The 23,423-nt window shown below is 44.2% G+C and overlaps 1 pseudogene; it reads right to left on the reverse strand.

Moving 5' to 3' along the window:
• Window positions 1-2,970: 2,970 nt before the first annotated feature.
• Window positions 2,971-23,423, reverse strand: part of LOC149125259 (ankyrin repeat and SOCS box protein 6-like) — a 48,901-nt pseudogene continuing 28,448 nt past the window's right edge.

Below are 23,423 nucleotides of genomic sequence, written 5' to 3' on the forward strand. Positions count from 1 at the left end.
TAGAAGGAAACACAGAAATGTGTCAGAACACTGAAATGAGCAAGAGATTTTTGGGCAGGATCCCCAAAACATAAGAAATAAAAACAGAAATAGACAAGCAGGGGCTGCCGTTGTGATGTAGTAGATTAACCCTCAGCCTGCACTGCCAGAATCCCACATCGGTGCTGACTTATGCTCCGGCTGCTCCTTTTCCAAGCCAGCCCTCTGCTTATGACCTGGGAAATCAGTGGAACATAGTCCAAGTGCTTGGGACATGCACCCTCTAGGGAGACCTGGAGGAAGCTCCTGACTCCTGGTTTTGGATGGGCCCATCTTCGGCTGTTGCAGCCATTTGGAGAGCGAACCAGTGGATGAAAGATCTCCCTGTCTCTCCCTCTCTCTGTCTATAACTCTGTGCTCAAATAAATAAATATTTTTAAAAATAGACAAATGGCATTGAATTAAACTAAAAAGATTCTGCATAGCAAAGGAAACAGACAGCAGAGTGAAGAGTTAACCTACAAAATAAGAAAAATTTGCAGCTATACATCTAGGAAGGAATTTATAACCAGAATATATAAGAAATTCAAACAACTCAGTAACAAAGCAAAACAAAACACAATAAAACCAAACAGATAATCAACTTTTCAAAATACAAGTTACCAATACATAAGGATATTACTAATATCTTCATGAAGATATTATTAATTACTAGTTACATGATATTACTAATTAATTACTAGTTACATGAAGATATTACTAATAATCAGGGAAATGCAAATTAAAACCACAATGAAATATCATCTCACGCTAGCTATAATTAACATAAGGTTAATATTACTAACATTACAATATTGGAAAAGTGGTGATTATCCTATACTATGTTATTAGATGGGAGAAGCAGTTCTGGTTTCCATTGCACAGTAGGATGATGATGGATAATGATAATGCACTGTGTATGTTAATGAGAAGGGTGCATTTTCTATGTTTTCCACTATGATAAATTTTTGAGGAGATACATATATATCAATATATATAATGGATACATGTTTAGAAACAGCATGATACTCTACAGACATGTACAATTCCCATATATCAGTTTAAAATAGAAAAATTAACTGATGAGTGTAATGAATAATGTAACTTCTAGGCATCCACTAGCTCACTTGCTTACGGTATCTGCAACGATTGTAAAAACTTCTTGCCGGTGCCGCGGCTCAATAGGCTAATCCTCCGCCTTGCGGCGCCGGCACACCAGGTTCTAGTCCCAGTCGGGGCACCAGATTCTGTCCCGGTTGCCCGTCTTCCAGGCCAGCTCTGTGCTGTGGCCAGGGAAGGCAGTGGAGGATGGCCCAAGTGCTTGGGCCCTGCACCCCATGGGAGACCAGGAAAAGCACCTGGCTCCTGCCAGATCAGCGCAGTGCGCCGGCCGCAGCAGCCATTGGAGGATGAACCAACGGCAAAAGACCTTTCTCTCTGTCTCTCTCTCTCATTGTCCACTCTGCCTGTCAAAAAACAAACAAACAAACAAAAAAAAAAACTTCTTGAAGGTGGGAATTCAAACTTTGTTCAGCTTTGAGCTAATAATATCCCCATTCTCGTAAGTTCTGTTTGTATCCCTGTGGGTGATTAGGTTCTTGACTAACAACAAGTGACATAATCCTTTTTCTGAGCACTAATGGAAATAAATAACTGAAAAATGGGACAACAGATTGCAAACTGCAGATCACCATTCGAGACTGATGATTCTTGGGTTATTTTGTGGGTGACAAACCTGTGGGTGATCCTGTGCCTGGCTGGGAGTCTGCCTGCCTGGCCCATGTAGGAGGCTGAGAGGGCATGGCACGCCATGCCTCCTGGGAAGGACCCCACAACCTGACTGCTGGCAGGCGGCCAGAGCCCCAGGCACATTTCCCCCACCCCCGCTTCCTGTTAAAGGGCCCTGTAATTGCCAATCAGGTAAACAGTGTGGCCCACGCCCATAAAGACCGGTTTTTACAGCAGTTATTGTCTACCTATTACTCTTTACAGTAAAGAAATTAGCTCCTTTCTGGGATGTCACAATTGTTTTCTTATTTCTGTCATTTTCCTTCTTTTATCAGAGGGTTTCTTTGTGTCCTACATTGGTCTGTTTTCAGCTATTCAGCATTCCAGCTGTCTATTATTCCTTCTTCCAAAATCCTGTTAAGCCTGAATTGAACAATCTGTACTTAGTATTTAATGAAAGTATATTATGATAATATAAATCAGAGATCTTTCCATGAATTAAAATGGTGCTTATTCCTTTAAGCAACCCAAATATCTGAGTGCTACTTGGACCCCTGTATCTGCAGCTGTAAAGCGTTTATTCCAGTGCCTTGTTTCATGATTCAGTGTCTACCCACAGACAGAAGAAAGTGAGAGCTGGCGATGGCTTAGAGGATGGAGCCTCTCTTGGCTGTTGGCCACCTTCCTGCCATCCTTATCTCCTTCTCAAGTACAGGAAGTGAGAAACACAGTGCTGAATATCAAAAGATATCACAGGGGAAAGTTCCTTGAGATATATAGGTAATAAAAGCAGTCACTACGACAATAACAAAAAGCTGTCATGGTAGGTTGAGCTCTGAAAAACAATTGGATATTGCTGAGTACTTTCCAGCAAATTGAGTAAAACACCATCCTGAAAGAAGGATTAAGATGTTCAAAGTTCAGAAAATTCATGCCAGAAAAGTCACTGTGTTCTGCTCCATCCCACTTATTCTGTAAAAAAAAAAAAAAAATCTTGTTTTTTTTAATATCTAGGTACCAAAAACTGTTAGAGAGCTCTAACAATTTCAATTGTTGATGACTTGATCACATGTCTGTTGGGAATTACAACCACCTTGAGGTATATCAGGGATTGGTTTCCCTCTTGAAGAGGTGAGGAAAATGAAGTACAGAAAGTGAAATGATTTGGTTAAAGGCATTCACCTGGTGATTGTCAACAACAGAACTAGAATTCCAAGTTCCAGAACTGCTACCCAGCTGTCTTTTAGACGGGCAGTCACAAGTCCACATTTGTAGAAAATAGACATTTGCAGGTTACTGCTTTGCAGTCTCCTTTTCAAAATGAGGTTTTCCAGTTTTCCTAGAGCCAGCAGCTTATTCCCTGTGAACTCCATTTTCCCAGGGAGGGCACTAGTTAGCAATTCTCACATGGAGCCCTCAACCGGAGCTTGCTTTCGTCAGCCATTCTGGAGTCGCAGATAGATCTCTGTTTCTCTCGGCTGAAAATAAAGTGCACCTCAGCCTACTTGTCACTTCCATCATGTCAGTCCTGTGTAATCTGCAGTATGCTTATTCTATGCAGAGTCCTGTTCTTCTGCTCAAGGGACTGGCATGTACATGTTACGTCATTCCTAAGGGCCTTTACCTCTGTCTCTTTCCTGGGGACAGAACTACAGAATTCCCAAACGTGGTGATCTGGGGAATATCCAACACATAACTTACTGCTTAAAAAAATGGCCTCCTAGGAAGAAAGGTTGACCTACGTGCTCTCTCACAAGGGAAACCGTATTTTGATTCATGACAATATTTATGGGAGCAGATGAATTCTTGTCCTTTATGAATAATATCTTTAAGGCCAAGAGACTTCATTTAATTTTATGACATAAAGAAAGCATTGTCACTTCAGCCCAGTCCTAAAGGTATTCACACAATCCCCAGTGACTCTAGGACTCAGAAGTGGCTTGTAAGAGCCTGGCTTGGGGCAGTGCCGTCCACCGTGGTCCTGCCTGCTCCATCAGGGGCATACTCGCAAAGCCAGACCCTCCTGAGTGCTTCTTAGCAGAAGGCATGGTCCCCGAGACTAGGTGTCCCACAAGCAGAGCTGTCACCAGGGCACAGCCCAGGGACCTTGGCCCAGGCATATGGAGCCACAAGCGTCAGGCCAGCTCCCAGCACCAGGAGGACAAACCCATGGTGGCTTCAGCCCACTCCCCACCCCACCCCCACTCACCAGGCAGACTTCTCTGAGTAAAAGATTAGGAGCTACAAGATCCAGGGTGGGGCCCTGGCTGGGTGGCACTCCAGGCTGTACCCTTGGCTTCCTGCCGGCTCCAGTGGTGCCTCCAGGGCGACAGGTCAAGTCCCCACAGCGCTGGGGGCTCCCCTGCCTCCGCAGAGCCCTGGTGTGGTCCTCCAACGCAGACAGCATAAACGCCCCCACGGTTGTGCCCTGTCCCTTTCTCTAGTGTGGCTGAGACTTGGGTTCCTGCCGAGGAACCTGGCTGGCAAACACCAGACGTCTTCTCCCAGGTCAAAGGGCCCGCCCCACGGGTGTTACGAGTTGACCAAAGTCGTGCAGGCCCGTTCCTGCAGTCCGGGACCCTCAGATGCCCTTCAGCCTGTCCGGGCACCCACGGGCCACAGCTGCAGGTGGAGCCGGATACACACCCAGCACCGGTGGTTGGGGGTGGAGGGGCAGCTCTCCGGATGCCTCAGGGAGAAGCGCGGGGCCTGGATTGTGCCGGCCAGGCTGCCCTATGGTGGACGTCGAAGTTCTCGGGCAGCGGGAGCTTCCGGGAGTGGTCACCATGAGATCCAGCACGGTCCCCGCCTAGTGCAGGAAGTGCACGCGTCTCTCGTCTTCGGGGCGTGTGTCCCGCACACAGACTCCTCCAGAGGGTGATGCAGGCGCCCCCATCCCTGGTGGCAGCCCTCACGTCCGCGCCTCCAGCCAGCAAGAGCTGGATGTTCTCCGGATGGAGCTGCTGGGCAGCGCACGGAGCGCAGCGGTCTTTGTGTGCTTGTCGGCCGCACCGACGTCTGCACCAGGGTCCGGGAGACGCCCCGGCTCCTCCCTGGCCGGGTCCGGTCCCTGCGATGGAGGTTGGCCCCGTGGCGTCCCACCAGCTGCGCCAAGTCTGGCCGGTCCCGCAGCACGGCGCTGTGCAGGGCCTTGTAGTAGGTGGCCGGCTCCTCGAAGGTGAGGTTGGCCCGAGCTGCAGGAGGCCGTCGTCCGCCCACATCAGCCTCCCTGGGCCATCTTAAAAACGCTTTACTCGTGCCTTCCTGGCAGAACGAGGAGTGGGCCTTCCTCTCCAGCGTTTCCGTGAGAACGAGCGGCCGGCTCTCCTCGCTGGCCGCGTACCCCAGGCCAGGCCAGGGGCTCCTGCCGAAAACCACCTCCACCAGAGGCTGCGCCTCGAAGATGATCCTCAGGAAGCCAGGTTTGAATGTAAATAAGGAAGTAATTTGCTTTTTCTTCCTCTTTTTGCCTTCCCTCCTCCTCCTTTATCTCACGTTATTTAATTTTTCCCAAGAATGTTTACTGAATTTAGAACCAATTAAGGAACACTTTTTAAAAATTTATTTAAAAGGCAGAGACAGAGATTTTCCATCGGCTAATTCACTCCCTGAATGCCCACAATAGCTAAGGCTGGGTCAGGCGGAAGCCAGGAGCCTCAGGTTCAATCCAGGTCGCCCATGTGGGTTTGCAGGACTCAAATACAGAGCCGTCACCTGCTGCCTCCCAGCACCTGCAATACCAGGAAGCTGGAATTGGGAGCAGAGCTGGGACTAGAACTCAGGCACTCTGACATGGGATGAGGACCTTGCAACTTGTGTCATTTTTTTTTTAAATAAATTCTTCCTTTGTTTTTTAAGATTTATTTATTGGCCGGTGTCGTGGCTCACTAGGCCAATCCTCCGCCTGCAGTGCCGGAACTCTGGGTTCTAGCCCCGGTCGGGGTGCCCGGTTGCCCCTCTTCCAGGCCAGCTCTCTGCTGTGGCCAGGGAGTGCAGTGGAGGATGGCCCAAGTGCTTGGGTCCTGCACCTGCATGGGAGACCAGGGGAAGCACCTGGCTCTGGGCTTTGGATCAGCGCGGTGCGCCGGCTGTGGTGGCCACTGGGGGGTGAACCAACAGCAAAGGAAGACCTTTCTCTCTGTCTCTCTCTCTCTCATTGTCCACTCTGCCTGTCAAAAAAAAAAAAAAAAAAAAAAAAGATTTATTTATTTGAAAGGCAGAGTTAGAGATCTTCCATCTGAAGGTTTACTCCCCAAATGGCCACAACAAGCTCGGGCTGGGCCAAGCCAAGGGCAGGAACCAGGAGTTTCTCCTTGGTTTTCCACGTAGCTGCAGGGGCTCAAGTTCTTAGGCCTTCTTCACTGCTTTCCCATGCCGTTAGCAAGGAGCTGCATCAGAACGGGAGCAGCAGGGTCTTAAACCAGTGCCCATGTGGGCTGTCAACACCACAGGTGTGGGGGTGGGGCTCCTCCAGCTGTATCTTAACTACTTTGCCAAACTCCTGCCTCAAGGAAAAGAGATATTATCTGAATAAAATATGGCTGTTGTTGGAGAAGATACACATGGCACAATGACAAGGTAAGAAGCTCATTTCTAATGAAGGTGCATTATAATTTAGTGGCAGACCAAGTGTGAGAGTTAACCGCTACAGAGGTGATTCGGGCTGGCTTGATACCGCGGGTGAAATCTGAGCTGCATCTTGGAGAATAAGTAACAGTTTACAGGTGGATTATGTATTTACACTGTTAAATTCAAAACTCAGTGCACCCTGAGAAAGAAGTCACATAGCCTAAACTACTTTGCTGTTTATTTTAGTTAGATCTTGGGGGAAGGAAAGCATAGGTCGAGACCCAGAAATGTGGTCTTTTAAGAAAATCGGAGTCTGGGGTGTCAGTGGTTCTAGCAGAATATTTCCTTCTGAGTGCTGTGGGGGCCCCGGCTGGAAGATTGGAGTAGTGCCTATCTTACCCCAAATATTACTTTTCTCGTGTTCAGGGGCCCCAACAACTCAACACTGAAATGATCAAACCACAACATTGGTTTAATTAATAAAAACTTTATTTATTTAAAGGCAGAGAGGAAGGGAGAGAATATCTTCCATCTACTTCCTGTAACAGCTGGTCCAGAATAAAGCCAGAAGCCAAGAACTCATTCAGAGTCTTCCACATGGGTGTCGAGGACCCAAGTTCTCAGTGCACCAGCTGCTTCCTCCCAGGGTGTGCATCTTCAGGAAGCGGATATCAGGAATGGAACTGGGACAGGAACCCAGGCTTTCTAATGTAGGATGGGGGTTCCAAAGCAGTATAACTGTTATACTTAAAAACTCACCCCAAAAAGGAAATTGGAGAAGTAGCATTAAATATCCAAAAAGAACATTTATTTAATAAAAAATTAACAGGACTCACGTTTTAATTTTAACTCATTGCTTAATATTTGTAGAATACTTTTTTATTTCCTTATGCCTGATTATTTCAAAATCAACACAAAGTGAACAGTCACAAAAATAAGTGCTCTCAGTTATAAATTCTGTCTGCATTTATCTAGTGACCTTAGGCAGGGCTGGAAATCCAAATAACTTGTGTTGAAACTATTTTAAAATTATACCCCCTACCATTTTCATTCACTGGATCCGGGGTGCTATCTGGACATAATTATTTTGGAAATGATTTCCAAGTGATTTGGTTCTTTTTCATTTTGAGAACTACTTGCTTATATTGTTCTACTTCTGATCTGTACTTTCTTTATTTTACCTCATTCCAGTCTGCTGGTTAATATTCATTGAGGTTTATATTTGTATGCATTCCTTACACCTATTTATTCCAGTATGAACATAAATGACTCATAGGAGTTGCCTAAAATGCCTCGCTGTCCAGAAGATCCTTATCAGCTGGGTAGAATCCAGGGCAGAGTTTCCAGGAAAGTCAGAGGGCTGGAAGAGGAGTGGAAAGAAGAGAAGCCTTGGGTACTCAGAGACCTGGGAGGGAGAGAAAAAGGCTGGATCTCTCGTGGATCTGCAGGAGTGTGTCAAAGGTGTTGCTGATATGTACAATAAATTTAATCTGTTATAAATGTTACAGCAAATACTAACAAAACATATAAGCAAAATGTATAGGACTTGCCTATATAAAAAAAATCATCACTCCCATTCCACTTTTCCTCTGACAAAAGAATTTAAAGGAAAAAGTTTTCTGAATAATTAAGAATATGAAGACATTACTGAAAGGCTAGGAAGGGCCGTTTTTTTTCCCTAGCTACTCCTGTTCTTAGGTACAAAGCAGAGGGTTACGAGTTTTAGGGTGGGGCTCTCCATACTGTGCCTATGCGGCTTCTTGGTTCCAAAGAGGACCTGATCATCTTCCAGGGGCTTTCTAGACTGGGTGAATGCCGAGGCAAGTATTGACAGTCCCAATTCAAATGGTCTCATAGAGCTCTGACTGTCAGTGGCGTGTTGAGCTGTCATCTCTCTCTCTCCTAAATACTTTCTACATGGAACCAGGAGTTCCACCATGAATCAGGAAGTAAACATAGATCATTAGTGAAAAACTGTCCTAAGAAGTGAGTTAGTCAAAAAGAAGACTATTGAAGCTAAATAGTTCCCTCCAGTAGCAGCACTTTAAAAACTTTCTGAACTTCTAAGCTAAACTTCTAACTTGGGTGTTCCGTAAGCCATGGATTGGAAAGCATGCACCTGAGGCTTTAGCCTTCTGGCCCGGAGGAATTTCCCCAGTGTCCCGGCAGCCTGGGTTTCACTCAGCTCATACCTGCAGCTTTCCAGGAGTTCTATTGCTTCCTCTTCTTTCTTCCTCATTTTTCAAACATTACAACACAATGGCCCTCTGTTTTTATGAAAGCAGACAAAGTCATAACAAGCAAATAATACTTTAGCATTGACATTACAAGTGTTTTCTTTCTGGGTGTTTTAAGAGAGGGTAAAGAGGAATTTGTCTCCAATTTAGCAAACTTCTATTTGGAGCTATGGAACCACTAGTCCTTTTATCATTTTACTTTGGTTGTTGGTACCACAAAGATAATCAATTCATGAACCCAAATAAGAAATATCCTGAATACCAATGAAAGGAGAGGAGGGTTTGTAAAATATGAATTTCTCTTTTAGCTTTTTTAGAACCTTTATTCTTATAATTGTGAAACAAAATGTTTTTTTCCTAGAAAACTTGAAGCATTGAAATTAAATTTCCACTACATTGGAGTTACACACAAGTTGTGTAGAATCACTGTGTATCTTCATCATGAGCAGCATTTTCAAATGATAATTTTTTAAAATATTTGTTTCAAATGTAAAACATGGCCTCAAAGGATAAAGGAAAATTGAGCCTTGCTAAGGCTGAGCAAAATTTCCATTAAGTACCTATGTTTGTAAGGTCAATTCTCACATCATTTGCTATTGAGCCTAATAGACACATTTGGGTCTCATTTTTTCCTTTTCTGCTTTAAAATCGATAGAGCAATTTTATGTTTACAGAACAATTAACCAGAAAGCACAGAGAGTTCTCATAATTACGCCCCTGCTGTCCTTACCACATACACAATTCTCATTATTAACATCTTGGTTTGATGTTACTTGTTACCATTGATGAGCCAATACTGGCATATCATTATTATCTAAAGGCCATATTTTACATAAGGGTTCACCTTTGTGTTGTAAAGTTCTACAGCTCTTGAAAATGCAGTGTTCTATATCCATCATCATGATGTCAAACAGAAGTTATACTGCCCTTAAAAATTCTCTGTGCATCACTTATTCTTTCCTCTCTTCCCTGAATTCCTGGCAACTGTTGGTCCTTTTAATAACTCTATCATTTTGCCTTTTCCAGAATGTAAAAGAATAATTTAGTAGGTAGCCTTTTTAGACTGACATCTTTAACTTAGCAATTCCGTTTAAGTTTCTTCCATCTTTTCATAGTTTGATAGCTTTTTATTTTTTTAACATTTACTTATTTATTTGAAAGGCAGAGTTACAAAGAGACAGAGGCAGAGAGGGAGAGAGGAAGATCTTCCATCCACTGGTTCACTCCCCAAATGGCCACAAGGGCCTGAGCTGAGCCTATCTGAAGCCAGGAGCTACTTTCGGGTCTCGGACGTGGGTGCAGGGGCCCAAGGACTTGGGCCATCTTCTACTGCTTTCCCAGGCCACAGCAGAGAGCTGGATTGGAAGTGGAGCAGCCAGTATTTGAACAGGCACCCGTATAGGATGCCGGCATTGCAGGCGGCAGCTTTACCTGCTATACCACAGCCAGCGCCGGCCCCGCTCATTTGTTTTTATTGCCAGAACATTTTCCACTTACAGACATATTGTAGTTCATACATACTTGTGATAAAACATGTTGATTGCTTTCAGCTTTTGGAAATTATGAATAAAGCTGCTATAAACTTGCATGCACCAGCTTTTGTGAGGGCATAAGTTTTAAACTCATTTGAGAAAATTGCAAGTGGTGCAGTTGCTGGATTTTATGGTTAGACTATCTTTGATACAGTGATGCTCAGAGCTTCTGTCCATTTTTAGGTTGGGTTGTCTATTTTCTAACTGTGTGAAGTGTTTTTTCTTTATTTTGGATATAATTCCTTTATTAGATCATTTTTTTTCACATATCTTCTTTCTGTCTATGACTTGGATTTTTGTTCTCTTAAGAGATTGTCTTTTTGAAAATGAAATGTGTTATTTATTTTTTTTATTGACAGGCAGAGTGAACAGTGAGAGAGAGAGAGACAGAGAGAAAGGTCTTCCTTTTGCCGTTGGTTCACCCTCCAATGGCCGCTGTGGCCGGCGCACCGCGCTGATCCTATGGCAGGAGCCAGGTACTTATCCTGGTCTCCCATGGGGTGCAGGGCCCAAGCACTTGGGCCATCCTCCACTGCACTCCCGGGGCACAGCAGAGAGCTGGCCTGGAAGAGGGGCAACCGGGACAGAATCCGGCGCCCCAACCGGGACTAGAACCCGGTGTGCCGGCGCCGCAAGGCGGAGGATTAGCCTAGTGAGCCGCGGCGCCGGCTTTGTGGTGCCTTTTAAGAAGTTGCCCCATCATGGTGGAATATGGATACCCTTTTCTGAAGTTCTAGTCCTCAAGATCTTTCAGCTTGAAGCTTCTTCCTTGTACTTCACTCCATTCTCTTCATACCCATTCTCTCTGGATCTGTTGATCTTCTACCATCCACATCACTGGGTGAACCTGGTCTATTGGATGCCCTTTTCACAGTATTGAATTATGAGCTTGCCCTTTCTTGCCAGAAAGATTTGACCTCATGAAAAAAAGGGTTGGAATGTTAGAAATGCTGGTTATTATTAACAAATGCTGAAGGAGAAAAGGAAGCTTCAATGACAAAAAGTAGCCTCAATTGTGTCTGAGTGGGAACTTCAGCCTGAGACTAGCAAACACCAGATGGGACTGGGCACAGGACACTTAGAAAAATGGAAACCAGCAAGAGGAGGGAAAGGTGCATTGCTCCAGGGCTATTTGGAGAAATATCCATCCTCAATCAAGGAAAACTGATAGCCAAACAATAATAGCAAAGGGGTAGAATATAAAACTTGAGAGAACAGAGGGAAAAGGAATGAGAAGAAAACTGGTACCTCTGAGTACCACTGGCAGGTGGCATTCTGGATGCTTTACAGATGTCACCTAATCTCCTTGAAGAACTGATGATCTAGGCACACAAAGAAGCAGGTTTCAAGTTGACAACATCCCCAAAGTCACACAGCTCTTAAGCTGGTGCTGAGGACTTCAGGGGTGACACGTAGAACACAAAGAAACCAGCTTTCTGAAGAGGGGTAAACCATTGCTAAGTACCTGGGGGCAGGTGTGTACCAGACGGTTGAATGAGAGGGACGCAGGGGGACAGGTCAGAGAGGAAGGCAAGGACCAGGTCCTGCAGGGCCTTGGGAAGGGCTTTAGGTTTCACTAAAGCCCCTACCGAATTTTAATTAGGGCAAAGTTGGGACGCACCTTGGAAATCACTCTGCTGTGTAAAGAATGAACTGTTAAGAGTGGAGGCGTGGGCCAGCGCCGCGGCTCAGTAGGCTAATCCTCCGCCTTGCGGCGCTGGCACACCGGGTTCTAGTCCCGGTCGGGGCGCCAGATTCTGTCCCGGTTTGCCCCTCTTCCAGGCCAGCTCTCTGCTGTGGCCAGGGAGTGCAGTGGAGGATGGCCCAAGTGCTTGGGCCCTGCACTCCATGGGAGACCAGGATAAGTACCTGGTTTCTGCCATCGGATCAGCGCGGTGCCCCTGCTGCAGCGCGCCAGCCATGGCGGCCATTGGAGGGTGAACCAACGGCAAAGGAAGACCTTTCTCTCTGTCTCTCTCTCTCACTGTCCACTCTGCCTGTCAAAAAAAAAAAAAAAAAAAAGCGGAGGTGTAGAGACATGGTAGGCTATTGTAGTACCTAGGTTGGAAGCAGTGCGTCGTCAACAGAGGAGACAGTAAAGATGCAGAGAAATGGATGGAGCTCTGATATTGTGGAGATCTAACTTGCTGATGGATAAAAGATGGGAGAGAGAGATGCCAAGGGTTACCCTCAAATGTCCATCTCCATTAACAATGTTTTTCCTTTTTCCTTAAAGCAAAGTAAATTTTAATCATTAAAGCAATCTTATAACACACACATAAGAAAAGCCCAACTGTTATAAATCCCCTTGTCAGGGTTAATCTTTTTAATAAAGTATTATATACTCTTCTGGAATATTTGTGTGTGTGTATGTGTAGAGAAAAGTATAAGACTGCCATTTAAAACAAAAACCAATTATAGCCATTTCTACCTCCCAGGAGTAAAGCCTAAATCCATATTAATATGCAGTATTTTGCTTAAAAAATCACCTTACGGTTCTTTTTGGTAAGTGACCTGGTAAAAGAGAAGAAAATAAAGTGAGGTGTGAACCATCTTGCATAACAGAGTAAGAGGACTGAATGTACATGGGCAGACTGGGAGACAGGTTCAGAAAATGAAAGATAGAAGGTCTCTAAGTTAAGGCCTGAAGAATTTCTTGGTTTAGGGACATTATCTGTGAAAAAAGTAGTCAAGGAACTTTAGGAGAAGTAGCAATGCCTAATGTCTCTGTAAGTTTCTCAGGTTTGCAATACTCCCTCCTAAACTCTCAATAAAATTCCGTTGCTCAGTACAGCTTTAAGCCAATGGTGCTGTAGGAAATAAAAGAAGATTGGGAAAGGGTTGGGAAAGGAGTGTTGGAAGGAAAGAGCAGGCCCCAGAGTTGAGAGCCAAGAGTTCATGGGTAATCAGCCTGCATGGAGGATAAATCAGACAGATGGAGAAGAAATAGACACCATTCCCTGTATCTGCCTACCAGTAAGGAATTCCCTGTGTCTGGAACTTGTGGCTTGGGTACTTGTGCCATTTTATTTGAGTAGTTAATAAATGTTTACTGCAGGAGGTTGGAGTGTTTAAGGATACCAGGCAACAGAATGGGTGTTGTATGTATGCATTGTGGATGTGTGTGCCTGTGTGCAGATGTGAATGTGGGTGTACACATGTGCATGTGTGTGCACACTATGCATAGTTTTTAATCATTTGAGAATCTTCTCAGGCATAACCAGCATATCTCAGCTGTAGGTAATTACATCTATAGCTAAACACATTTCCTGACAATGTTTTACTGAGTTTCTAGACAGAGAATAAAATTCTTATGAAAAGTTTCTGGGATATGAGTCATAGTTCTTTCATTATTTAAAATGCATCGGCATCCCTGTTCAAGTCTGGCAATGCTGGTAGTAGATGGGGAATCTCCAAAATGTCAAGGTTTCATATGCCCCTCAAATAAGAGTTGGCAAAATTGTTGGATGGCTCTTAAATTTAAAATATTCAATTATAGCAAGTTCTGAATTTAATTATCCTGTATTTGAAAGGTCACTAGAAACCAAGAGTTTAGAAAAAAATAGTTTTGAAACTGAAAAAAAAAGGTTTAATCGGTTTCCACTCAAACTAAGATCCCTTCTTGCATTTTTTCCCCTTTGAGGAGGTTATGAGGCAGAAATAGGTGGTGGGGAACAAGGTGCTTATTGTTTTTGTGAAACTCCTTGGTTTTAACTCTGACCTTTACCTTACAGTAGAAGAAAGAAGGTTCTGTAGTCAATGGAAGAAACTCGTGGTGAGGGAGTAGAAAAGCTGTTATTGGGGAAGCTGAGATGGTCTTACAGAGACTGCACATTGGCTCGGCAGAATCCTGGAGCAGCAGTGTGTTGTCTCTAAATGGGACAATAAGACGTCTTGCAGATGAATTCCATAGCTCATTGCTCCAGGGACATTTAATAAGCTTGAAGAATCTGATTTGTCTTCCTAGCCTTAATAAATACCAACCTTTTGCCTATATTCCTGCTGAACTAGGGTTTTTAATTGTTTAACTCTTTATTTAGTAGAACATTTAGCCTTTGACTATAATGTAAATTAAAATTATGACATCTCAAAGAAAGAAAGGGAAGGGAGGAGGAAGAAGCATCATTATAGTCTTAGAATTGTATCTATGAACTACATTGAAACTGTTTCTTTGTATTAATATCAGATTAACATGAGAATTGTGTTGTAGTAATTATCATGCATCCTGAGAATCTAATGTATTAATAAAGTCCTTAAAAATATCATCCATTCCCACCATAAGAATAACCAGACTTCCGCTGACATCTCATTTCTTTAGTTCAGAAAGACTTTAGCATCTCAGCAGCCTTCAGAATAACAAGCAGGGTTCCTCTAATCTACTCAGAGTAACCTCCTGCAAACATGCTTATTTCCATAAGATCTCCTGTTTAAGAAAACATAAAAGTAAAGGAAGGGACATGGAAAGGTGTTGTTTTAAAAAGATTTGCTTTATCTATTTGAAAGCAGAGAGAGAAAGGGGTGAGAGAGAGAGAGAGAGAGAGAGCGCTGGGGGAGATAGAATCTATCTGCTAGTTCATTCCCTGAATGGCCACAATGGCTTAGGCTTGTCCTTGCTGATATCAGGAGCCCAAAATACCATCTGGGTATCCTACGTGGGTGGCAGGGGCCCAAGCACTTGGACCACTATCTGTTGCTTTCCCAGACACATTAGCAGCCAGCATCACAGGTGGTGGCCCAACCCACTGAGCCACAATGTGGGCCCCAACATGAACTGTGTTAAGGTCAAGTTCAAGTTCATCCTTTAGTATTTCTTAGGCTTATGATGTATATAAGTCGTAAAAGTGGGGTTCTCTTTTTGGTTCTGTAATTAATGTTGGAAAATTTCTGAAGAACCTAGGTGATTTTTTGTAATAAAGTACCCACTGGCGTTGTGAGAAAGAAGCTACAATGAAGCTTTTCTATAGTACTGATTGAATCTATCATGGTGGCCTTCACCCAAGATAGTTCAGTGCTCTAGATTCTGTACTTGCATGCTGATACAATGTGAATACTGCATCTCAGTTTTTTGGTTTTCAGGAAGAGTCTTGGTTTGCAGTTAGATTTGTCATTCTTTTTTGTACTGCACAGAAAGCACGATTGCCTTAGGGTAGCAAATTTTTCATGAAAGTGGTGAGTCTGGCTACTTTACAGAAGGGAAAACCAAATAACAAAATGAAAAATCAGTTTTTCCCTTTCCTTCCAGTTCAGTTTGTCTCTATCCGTAGAATCCACAGTGAAACTTCAGAGGGGGCTGCCCCTGTTCCCAGCTGGGGAATTCCTAGGTTCTTCCCAAAAGTGATGATTTACCAAGAACTGTCTCAACTCTGTGCTGTACTCTGTAGTATCTGTAGCACCATGCTTGTTCAAAAAGTTGCTTGCTCAGCAGTTTATATGCCTCCCAAATTTAGAGTTTTTAAAGACCAGGATGGCACCTATTCACTTGCCCAGGAGCTTAATCTGAATTCCTACCTCAAAAAATAGGCCATACTAGGGCAGACAGGGGTTACCAATTGCGTTAGGATCTCCTGGGCTAACTGGAGAGAAAGATCCTGAAACGAATATTCCTGAATACAGAGTTGAGGCAAAGTCAGCCAAAACTCTCAGGATGTAGAGGGAGAGATGTCCTGGGGCACAGCAGGGAGTGTCACTGAGAGTGTTGTGGGGTGCGGAATGTTGGTTCGTCATCAGGAAGATCAGTTTGGTGTTAGGCCCAGGATGGTGTTGCTCTGGTGTCTCTGGGAATATGTCCCTGAATCGTTGGTAAAGAACACTGTGGATTAAAATGCGATGTCTCCTTTGGGGGTTGACTCAGCACTGGGGCAGAGACGCTGCAGTGGCAGGGGTAGGGAAATAGGAGTCATACTGACGAGGCTTGTGGCTTCCATAGGCTGGTTTTTTTTGGCTCTGGTAAGAGTGGGACCCCACAACCAGGTGGTAAGTGTTGTGTTGAGCAAAGCAATGATTGTGAGGGTAGAGCTCACAGTGAGAGAGGTCAGTGGAGCAGGACACACTGGGATCCCCGGGACGGGGGGAAACCTGGGGTTTTGGAGGCCCACATCCACAGTTTTTGGGTCTGAGGATGTGAAGGACACTGTGGTTATTATTCACACAGGCAGGGGGCCTGGGTTACAGCTATGGTTTTAATAATCGCACCCCTTTGAGTCAAACAGTTGATTTTAGGAACAGATTGAGAAGCAGTCAGCTTAACGAACAAGTCCATGGGTGAGTCCTTTTAGTGAGAGCAACTATTTTCCTCTTCTCCAGGGAAAACCATGCTCTTGGGTAGAGATGCTACTTTCCCACGAAGGGGGTGTATTTTAGCAGGAGGTTTGTGTAGGGGCAGCCCACAGGTGAGAAGCACTTCAGTTGGGTTTGCATTTGAGTGGGCTAAGAGAATGGGAAGGCTTTGAGGAGCCCAGTGGGCTTGAGAGCATCAGTTTCAGCCTTGTGTGGCTGCTGGCTGGCTGTGCACCTGCTGCTCTGTCTCTAGCAAAGCTTCGGCTTCAACCTTTAAAAGTGTTCTCATATGTAGATCCTGTTGATCAGTCACCCACAGTCACATAAGTGCTTTCATTACCTATTGGAAGAGCATCCTCTCACCCCTGGCAGTATTCTAACAGAGAGCAGAAAGAAATGCTGCTGTGCTCTCTAGACCCCAAGTTTCTCATGTGGAATCATTGTACATAAAACTCCCACGGCTCAGTGGGCTCTGCTTTTGCCAGCTCACCCATCTGGCTTGCCTTGATGCAGGTCTGGGGCTAATTGATTAAAGATTTTACTTTAGGCTGGTGCCGTGGCTCAATAGGCTAATCTTCCACCTGCGGCGCCGACACACCAGGTTCTAGTCCCGGTCAGGGCGCCGGGATTCTGTCCCGGTTGCCCCTCTTCTAGGCCAGCTCTCTGCTGTGGCCCAGGAGGGCAGTGGAGGATGGCCCAAGTCCTTGGGCCCTGCACCCACATGGGAGACCAGGAGAAGCACCTGGCTCCTGGCTTCAGATCAGCGCAGTGCACCGGCCACAGCACACCAGCGACGGCGGCCATTGGAGGGTGAACCTACGGCAAAGGAAGACCTTTCTCTGTCTATCTCTCACTGTCCACTCTATCTGTCAAAAAAAAAAAAAGATTTTACTGTTTAAAAAAAGTCAGTACAAAATAGAATTGTCCTTATTACATTCCCTCTATTCTGAAGCTCTCACTCTGTTTTTTTTTTTGTTTTTGTTTTTGTTTTGTTTTTGTTTTTGTTTTTGTTTTTGTTTTTGACAGGCAGAGTGGACAGTGAGAGAGAGAGAGACAGAGAAAATGGTCTTCCTTTGCCGTTGGTTCACCCTTCAATGGCCGCCGCGGCCGGCGTGCTGATCCGAAGGCAGGAGCCAGGTGCTTCTCCTGGTCTCCCATGGGGTGCAGGGCCCAAGCACTTGGGCCATCCTCCACTGCACTCCCTGGCCACAGCAGAGAGCTGGACTGGAAGAGGGGCAACTGGGACAGAATCTGGCACCCCTATCAGGACCAGAACCCAACCCGGTGTGCTGGCGCCGCTAGGCAAAGGATTAGCCTATTGAGCCGCGGCGCCGGCCCTGAAGCTCTCGCTCTTTTCTTCTGTATCTTCGTACTACATTCCATTTCGGTTATCTGGGATAAGTTTCTTGGCAAACTTGTTATTAAAACATGGGAAATTGGCCGGCACCATGACTCAATAGGCTAATCCTCCGCCTGCGGCGCAGGCACCCTGGGTTCTAGTCCCTGTTGGGGTGCTGGATTCTGTCCCAGTTGCCCATCTTCCAGTCCAGCTCTCTGCTGTGGCCCAGGAGTGCAGTGGAGGATGGCCCAAGTGCTTGGGCCCTGCACCCACATGGGAGACCAGAAGAAGCACCTGGCTACTGGCTTCAGATCAGCGCGGTGTGCCAGCCTCAGCGTGCCAGCCGCAGCGTGCCGGCCGCAGCGACCACTGGGGGTGAACCAACGGAAAAAGGAAGATCTTTCTTTGTGTGTGTCTCTCTCACTGTCCACTCTGCCTGTCAAAAAAAAAGTAAAAAAAAAAAAAAAAAGTGGGATATTGTTTTTTAAATATTTGCTTGAATTGATACACATTTTCTTTCAAAGTTCTCTCACTTAAAGCTCCTAAGAACTCTGAAGTTTACTTTTGCAGAGTGTTACTTAGCCCTTTCCTGGTGCTAGATATAGTGAGAACTGGGTTTGACTGGTTTCATCCATCTCTCCAGAAGCCCTTGTCCACTGTGGTTTGAGTGGTGCCATCCTCACTTGGGGTTGCTGAAGACAAGTCGTCCATCTCTCCAGAAGCCCTTGTCCACTGTGGTTTGAGTGGTGCCATCCTCACTTGGGGTTGCTGAAGACAAGTCATCCATCTCTCTCCAGCAGCGCTTGTCCCCCGTGGCAGTGGTGCCTTCAGTAGTCCAGATCTTTGAATTTTCTGCAGTGGTTCTTTGTTTACACTTGATTCTGACAGAGCTATGCTAGCAGAAAGCTCTTTTTGCTTTATATACAGACATATTCTAGAGCATAAGATGACTGATATTGAAGTCTAGTTGGCTTCCAATAACTGTTACCTATTACAAAGTCCAGAGCCAGCTTTACCCATTGTTTCCTAGTGACCATTACCATCTGAGTGGCAACACAACATTTGCAAAGCCTCTCAGAATTCAACATGTCTTACATAACCTTCTATAAAAAAATACTGCCTTATTGTGGCAGATAAAATGTAACTATTCATGAAACCAATTTATTTCCTTCCTGGAAACACAGGAAGACTTCATTTTCTAGCAGCTAGGTGGGACCCATGATGAGGTCTGCATACAGAGTATGGCTCCACACACTTTCTCTTTCTCAGGCCTTAGAATAGAGGCTTTCCTGTGGGTTATTACTGGGTCTCTTTCCTATAGCAACATGGCCATAAGCAACCAATTGCAGCATGTAGAGTCACAAATTAGGAACAGCCTGAACCCTGAGCTCCTGCTAAGAGAAATGCAATCCAAGAGAGTGGCAAACCTGCCCAGGACCTTGTGTGCATGGAAATAAGTAAATATTGTTAAAGTTTCTAAGATCTGGGGAGCTATCTATTACTGTAGCAGAGCCTAGACATCCTTAACTAATAGACACATTACTTATTGCTTTTCTCCACCTGGATGGTTTTATTCAACTTCTCTTGGTATAACCCAAAGGATCTTTTTCACATGTATTTAACTGGAACAGAAGGGTTTGCTTTAGGTGGATTTGCTTAATGACTCCTACTCCTTAAAAAAGTTGGCATTTCTAGTTCTGTTAACTACAAGGTCGTAGAAAATATATTTTATGGGTGAACTACACATGTTTTCAAATGTTTTTGTACCAAAATAAACTTATCTTTTGATTTCCTTTTCCCATAAAGGTTTTGAAGTCCCATCAAATATCAGTCAGTCAGCTAGGCTAAATTCTGCTAAATAATGGGTGACTTCCAAATCTAAGCAGTTTGTATCAGTGAAAGTTTATTTCTTGCTCAGTGATGCATGTATCCATCATTGGTCAGCTGTGGCTGTGCTTCATATCATCTTAAGTGTGGGATGGGCTGTAGCCTCTAAATGGGGTGTTGCTGGGCTGGTAGGAGAAGGAAACAGTGTTCAGTAACCACACGCAGCCTATTAACGCTTTTGCTTTTAAGTGAAAAGCATCACTTCTGCTTGTGTAAAGTGAACCAAAGCCAGCCACATGACTACAGCAGATGCTGTTGAGAGCGATAGAAATTCACTTGCAGGGAAGGACCCCGTAGGGAGGGGAGTGGCATATTTGGAAGAGTAGCCATGCTCTCTGTCACAGTCCACAAAGGCTGTCCTTAATTTCTGTTTTGACAGGTGTCCTATTATTTTTAAAAGGTATTGAATGGGACGTTGGTAGGACATTACTTAATTTAAATTATTCAGAAATATGTACCTCCCACAGCAGACTCATAAAATGGCAGATGTCCTAAACAGCACTCTGGCCTCAGAATCAGCCCTTAAGGCATGCGGATCTGGCTAAAAGGCCCAGGAGAGTATTTGAGGCATGGAAAGCCAGGACACTGTGGCAAAAAAATGACCTAAATGAAAGATCTCTGTGAGTGAGATCCCAGTGGAAATTATGGGCCATCAAAGAAGGAGATACCTTTCTCTGAAGGGAGGAGAGAACTTCCACTTTGATTATGGCCTTGTCTAAATAAGATCAGAGTTGGAGAACTCAGGAGGCTTCCATAGCCTTGACAGCTCATGATAAGAACTTGGGTGATTACTGACATCCTAAATAAGAGTGTCAATTGTTAAATCAACAACTGGAGGGGCAGAGCCAAGATGGCAGAATATTGAGGGTGTGCACTGATAGTCTGGGCAAAGATAGTTCAATAAAAGTGGAGATACTGTAGTCTCAGGAAAAGGCTCAAGAAAAAATTGCAGGGGAAACTCTTCCGGATCTAGTGGATGTGTCACGGAGGACCTTCTGGGAGAACAAGGACACCCATGGTGTGGAAGACCAGCTGCAGAGTCTGTGCGCCAGTGCTGGAAGGGAAGGTGAGACAAAAACCTTGGTAACCCAAGACATTGGCAGGGAAAGGCAGAAAGAGCCTAGAGGGAACGAGGCTTGTAGCCCCGCTGGGGAAAGTACACCAGGCTGACTGGAGGAGAGAAAACAAAAAAGAATAAATAAGGGAAACCAGCACGGACGCTAGCCTCTCTCTCCACTCACCTTAAAAAGGTGAGCAAGAAAAGAGCAGGTGCCATTTTGGACATACTTAAAGCAGTGCCAGCCATCAGCCAAGCAGAAAAACCTGACTGGTGGGGAGAAATAACAGGAGGTTAAGACCTAGTGAAAGTGTGGAGCTAACGAACTGAGACTGAGAAAATCTGAGGGTGGGCGAGAGAATTCACCGAGTACACAAACTCAGTAACCTTGGCAACCAGGTGAGAGACTGCAGAGAAATTTGAGACCACATTGAAGGCTGCATAAACCCTTTGTGTGGTCCCTGGGGTAGAGCAGACGAATACCCACAGGGGCCAGATTTCATACATCAACTACCCTCAATTCCACTCAGCTGTGTGGAATTACTTCCCTTCTGAGTCAAAAAAGAGAGAGAGAGAGAGAGAGTGAACGAACGAGAGAACAACCTGGGTGAGTCACCTTTGGCACACCCTTAACCCTGAAGAACCAAACAGAGCTCTCTGGCCACACCCATCACAGCCTCTAAGGTTCCATCAAAAGTAGACAGTCCACATAATCTAGAGTCTTTACATTCTTCTCAGCAGTGCATGGAACCTTCTCTAGGATTGACCACATACTAGGCCATAAAGCAAGTCTCAGCAAATTCAAAAGAATTAGAATCATACCATGCAGCTTCTCAGACCACAGCAGAATGAAGGTGGAAAATAGCAACTCAGGAAACCCCAGAAAGTATGCAAACACATGGAGACTGAACAACATGCTCCTGAATGAACACTGGGTCATTTCAAGAAATCAAAAGAGAAATCAAAAACTTTCTGGAAGTAAATGAGGATAACAACACAACATACCAAAACTTATGGGATATGGCAAAAGCAGTGTTAAGAGGAAAGTTTATAGCAATAGGTGCCTACATCAAGAAATTGAAAAGGCACCAAATAAATGAGCTTTCACATCTCAAGGATCTAGAAAATCTGCAGCAAACCAGACCCAAATCTAGTAGGAGAAGAGACATAATTAAAATCAGAGAAGAAATCAACAGGATTAAATCCAAAAAATCATTACAAAAAAATCAGCCAAACGAGGAGCTGGTTTTTTGAAAAAAATGAATAAAATTGACACACCATTGGCTCAACTAACTAAAAAAAGAAAAGACCCAAATCAATAAAATCAGAGATGAAAAAGGAAATGTAACAACAGAAACCACAGAAATAAAAAGAATCATCAGAAATTACTAAAAGAGTTGTATTCCAGCAAACAGGGAAATCTATCAGAAATGGATAGATTCCTGGACACATGCAATCTACCTAAGTTGAACCATGAAGACATAGAAAACCTAAACAGACCCATAACTGAGACAGAAATTGAAACAGTAATAAAGGCCCTCCCAACAAAGAAAAGCCCAGGACCAGATGGATTCACTGCTGAATTCTACCAGGCATTTAAAGAAGAATTAACTCCATTTCTTCTCTAACTATTCAGAACAATCAAAAAAGAGGGAATCCTCCTAAATTCTTTTTATGAAGCCAGCATCACCTTAATTCCTAAGCCGGAAAAAGATGCAGCATTGAAAGAAAATTACAGACCAATACCCCTGATGAACATAGACGCAAAAATCCTCAATAAAATTCTCGCCAATAGAATGCAACAACACATCAGAAAGATCATCCACCCAGACCAGGAGGGATTTATCCCTGGTATGCAGGGATGCTTCAATGTTCGCAAATCAATCAATGTGATACACCACATTAACAAACTACAGAAGAAAACCATGTAATTATCTCCATACATGCAGAGAAAGCATTCAATAAAATTCAGCACCTTTCATGATGAAAACCCTAAGCAAATTGGGTATAGAAGGAACATTCCTCAATATAATCAAAGCAATTTATGAAAAACCCATGGCCAGCATCCTATTGAATGGGGAAAAGTTGGAAGCATTTCCACTGAGATCTGGTACCAGACAGGGATGCCCATTCTCACCACTGCTATTCAATATAGTTCTGGAAATTTTATCCAGAGCCATCAGGCAAGAAAAAGAAATTAAAGGGATACAAATTGGGAAGGAAGAACTCAAACTATCCCTCTTTGCAGATGACATGATTCTTTATTTAGGGGACCCAAAGAACTCTACTAAGAGACTATTGGAACTCATAGAAGAGTTTGGCAAAGTGGCAGGATATAAAATTAATGCACAAAAATCAACAGCCTTTGTATACACAGTAAATGCCACAGCTGAGAAAGAACTGCTAAGATCAATCCCATTCACAATAGCTACAAAAAACAATCAAATACCTTGGAATAAACTTAACCAAGGACGTTAAAGTTCTCTACGATGAGAATTACAAAATCTTAAAGAAAGAAATAGAAGAGGATACCAAGAAATGGAAAAATCTTCCATGCTCATGGATTGGAAGAATCAACATCATCAAAATGTCCATTCTCCCAAAAGCAATTTATAGATTCAATGCGATACCAATCAAGATACCAAAGACATTCTTCTCAGATCTAGAAAAAATGATGCTGAAATTCATATGGAGATGCAGGAGACCTCGAATAGCTAAAGCAATCTTGTACAGCAAAAACAAAGCCAGAGGTATCACAATACCAGATTTCAGGACATACT

Source organism: Oryctolagus cuniculus, chromosome 7 (assembly GCF_051225735.1).
Source record: "Oryctolagus cuniculus isolate XC-2025 breed Fujian yellow rabbit chromosome 7, ASM5122573v1, whole genome shotgun sequence".
In the NCBI taxonomy this organism is placed as follows: Eukaryota; Metazoa; Chordata; class Mammalia; order Lagomorpha; family Leporidae; genus Oryctolagus; species Oryctolagus cuniculus.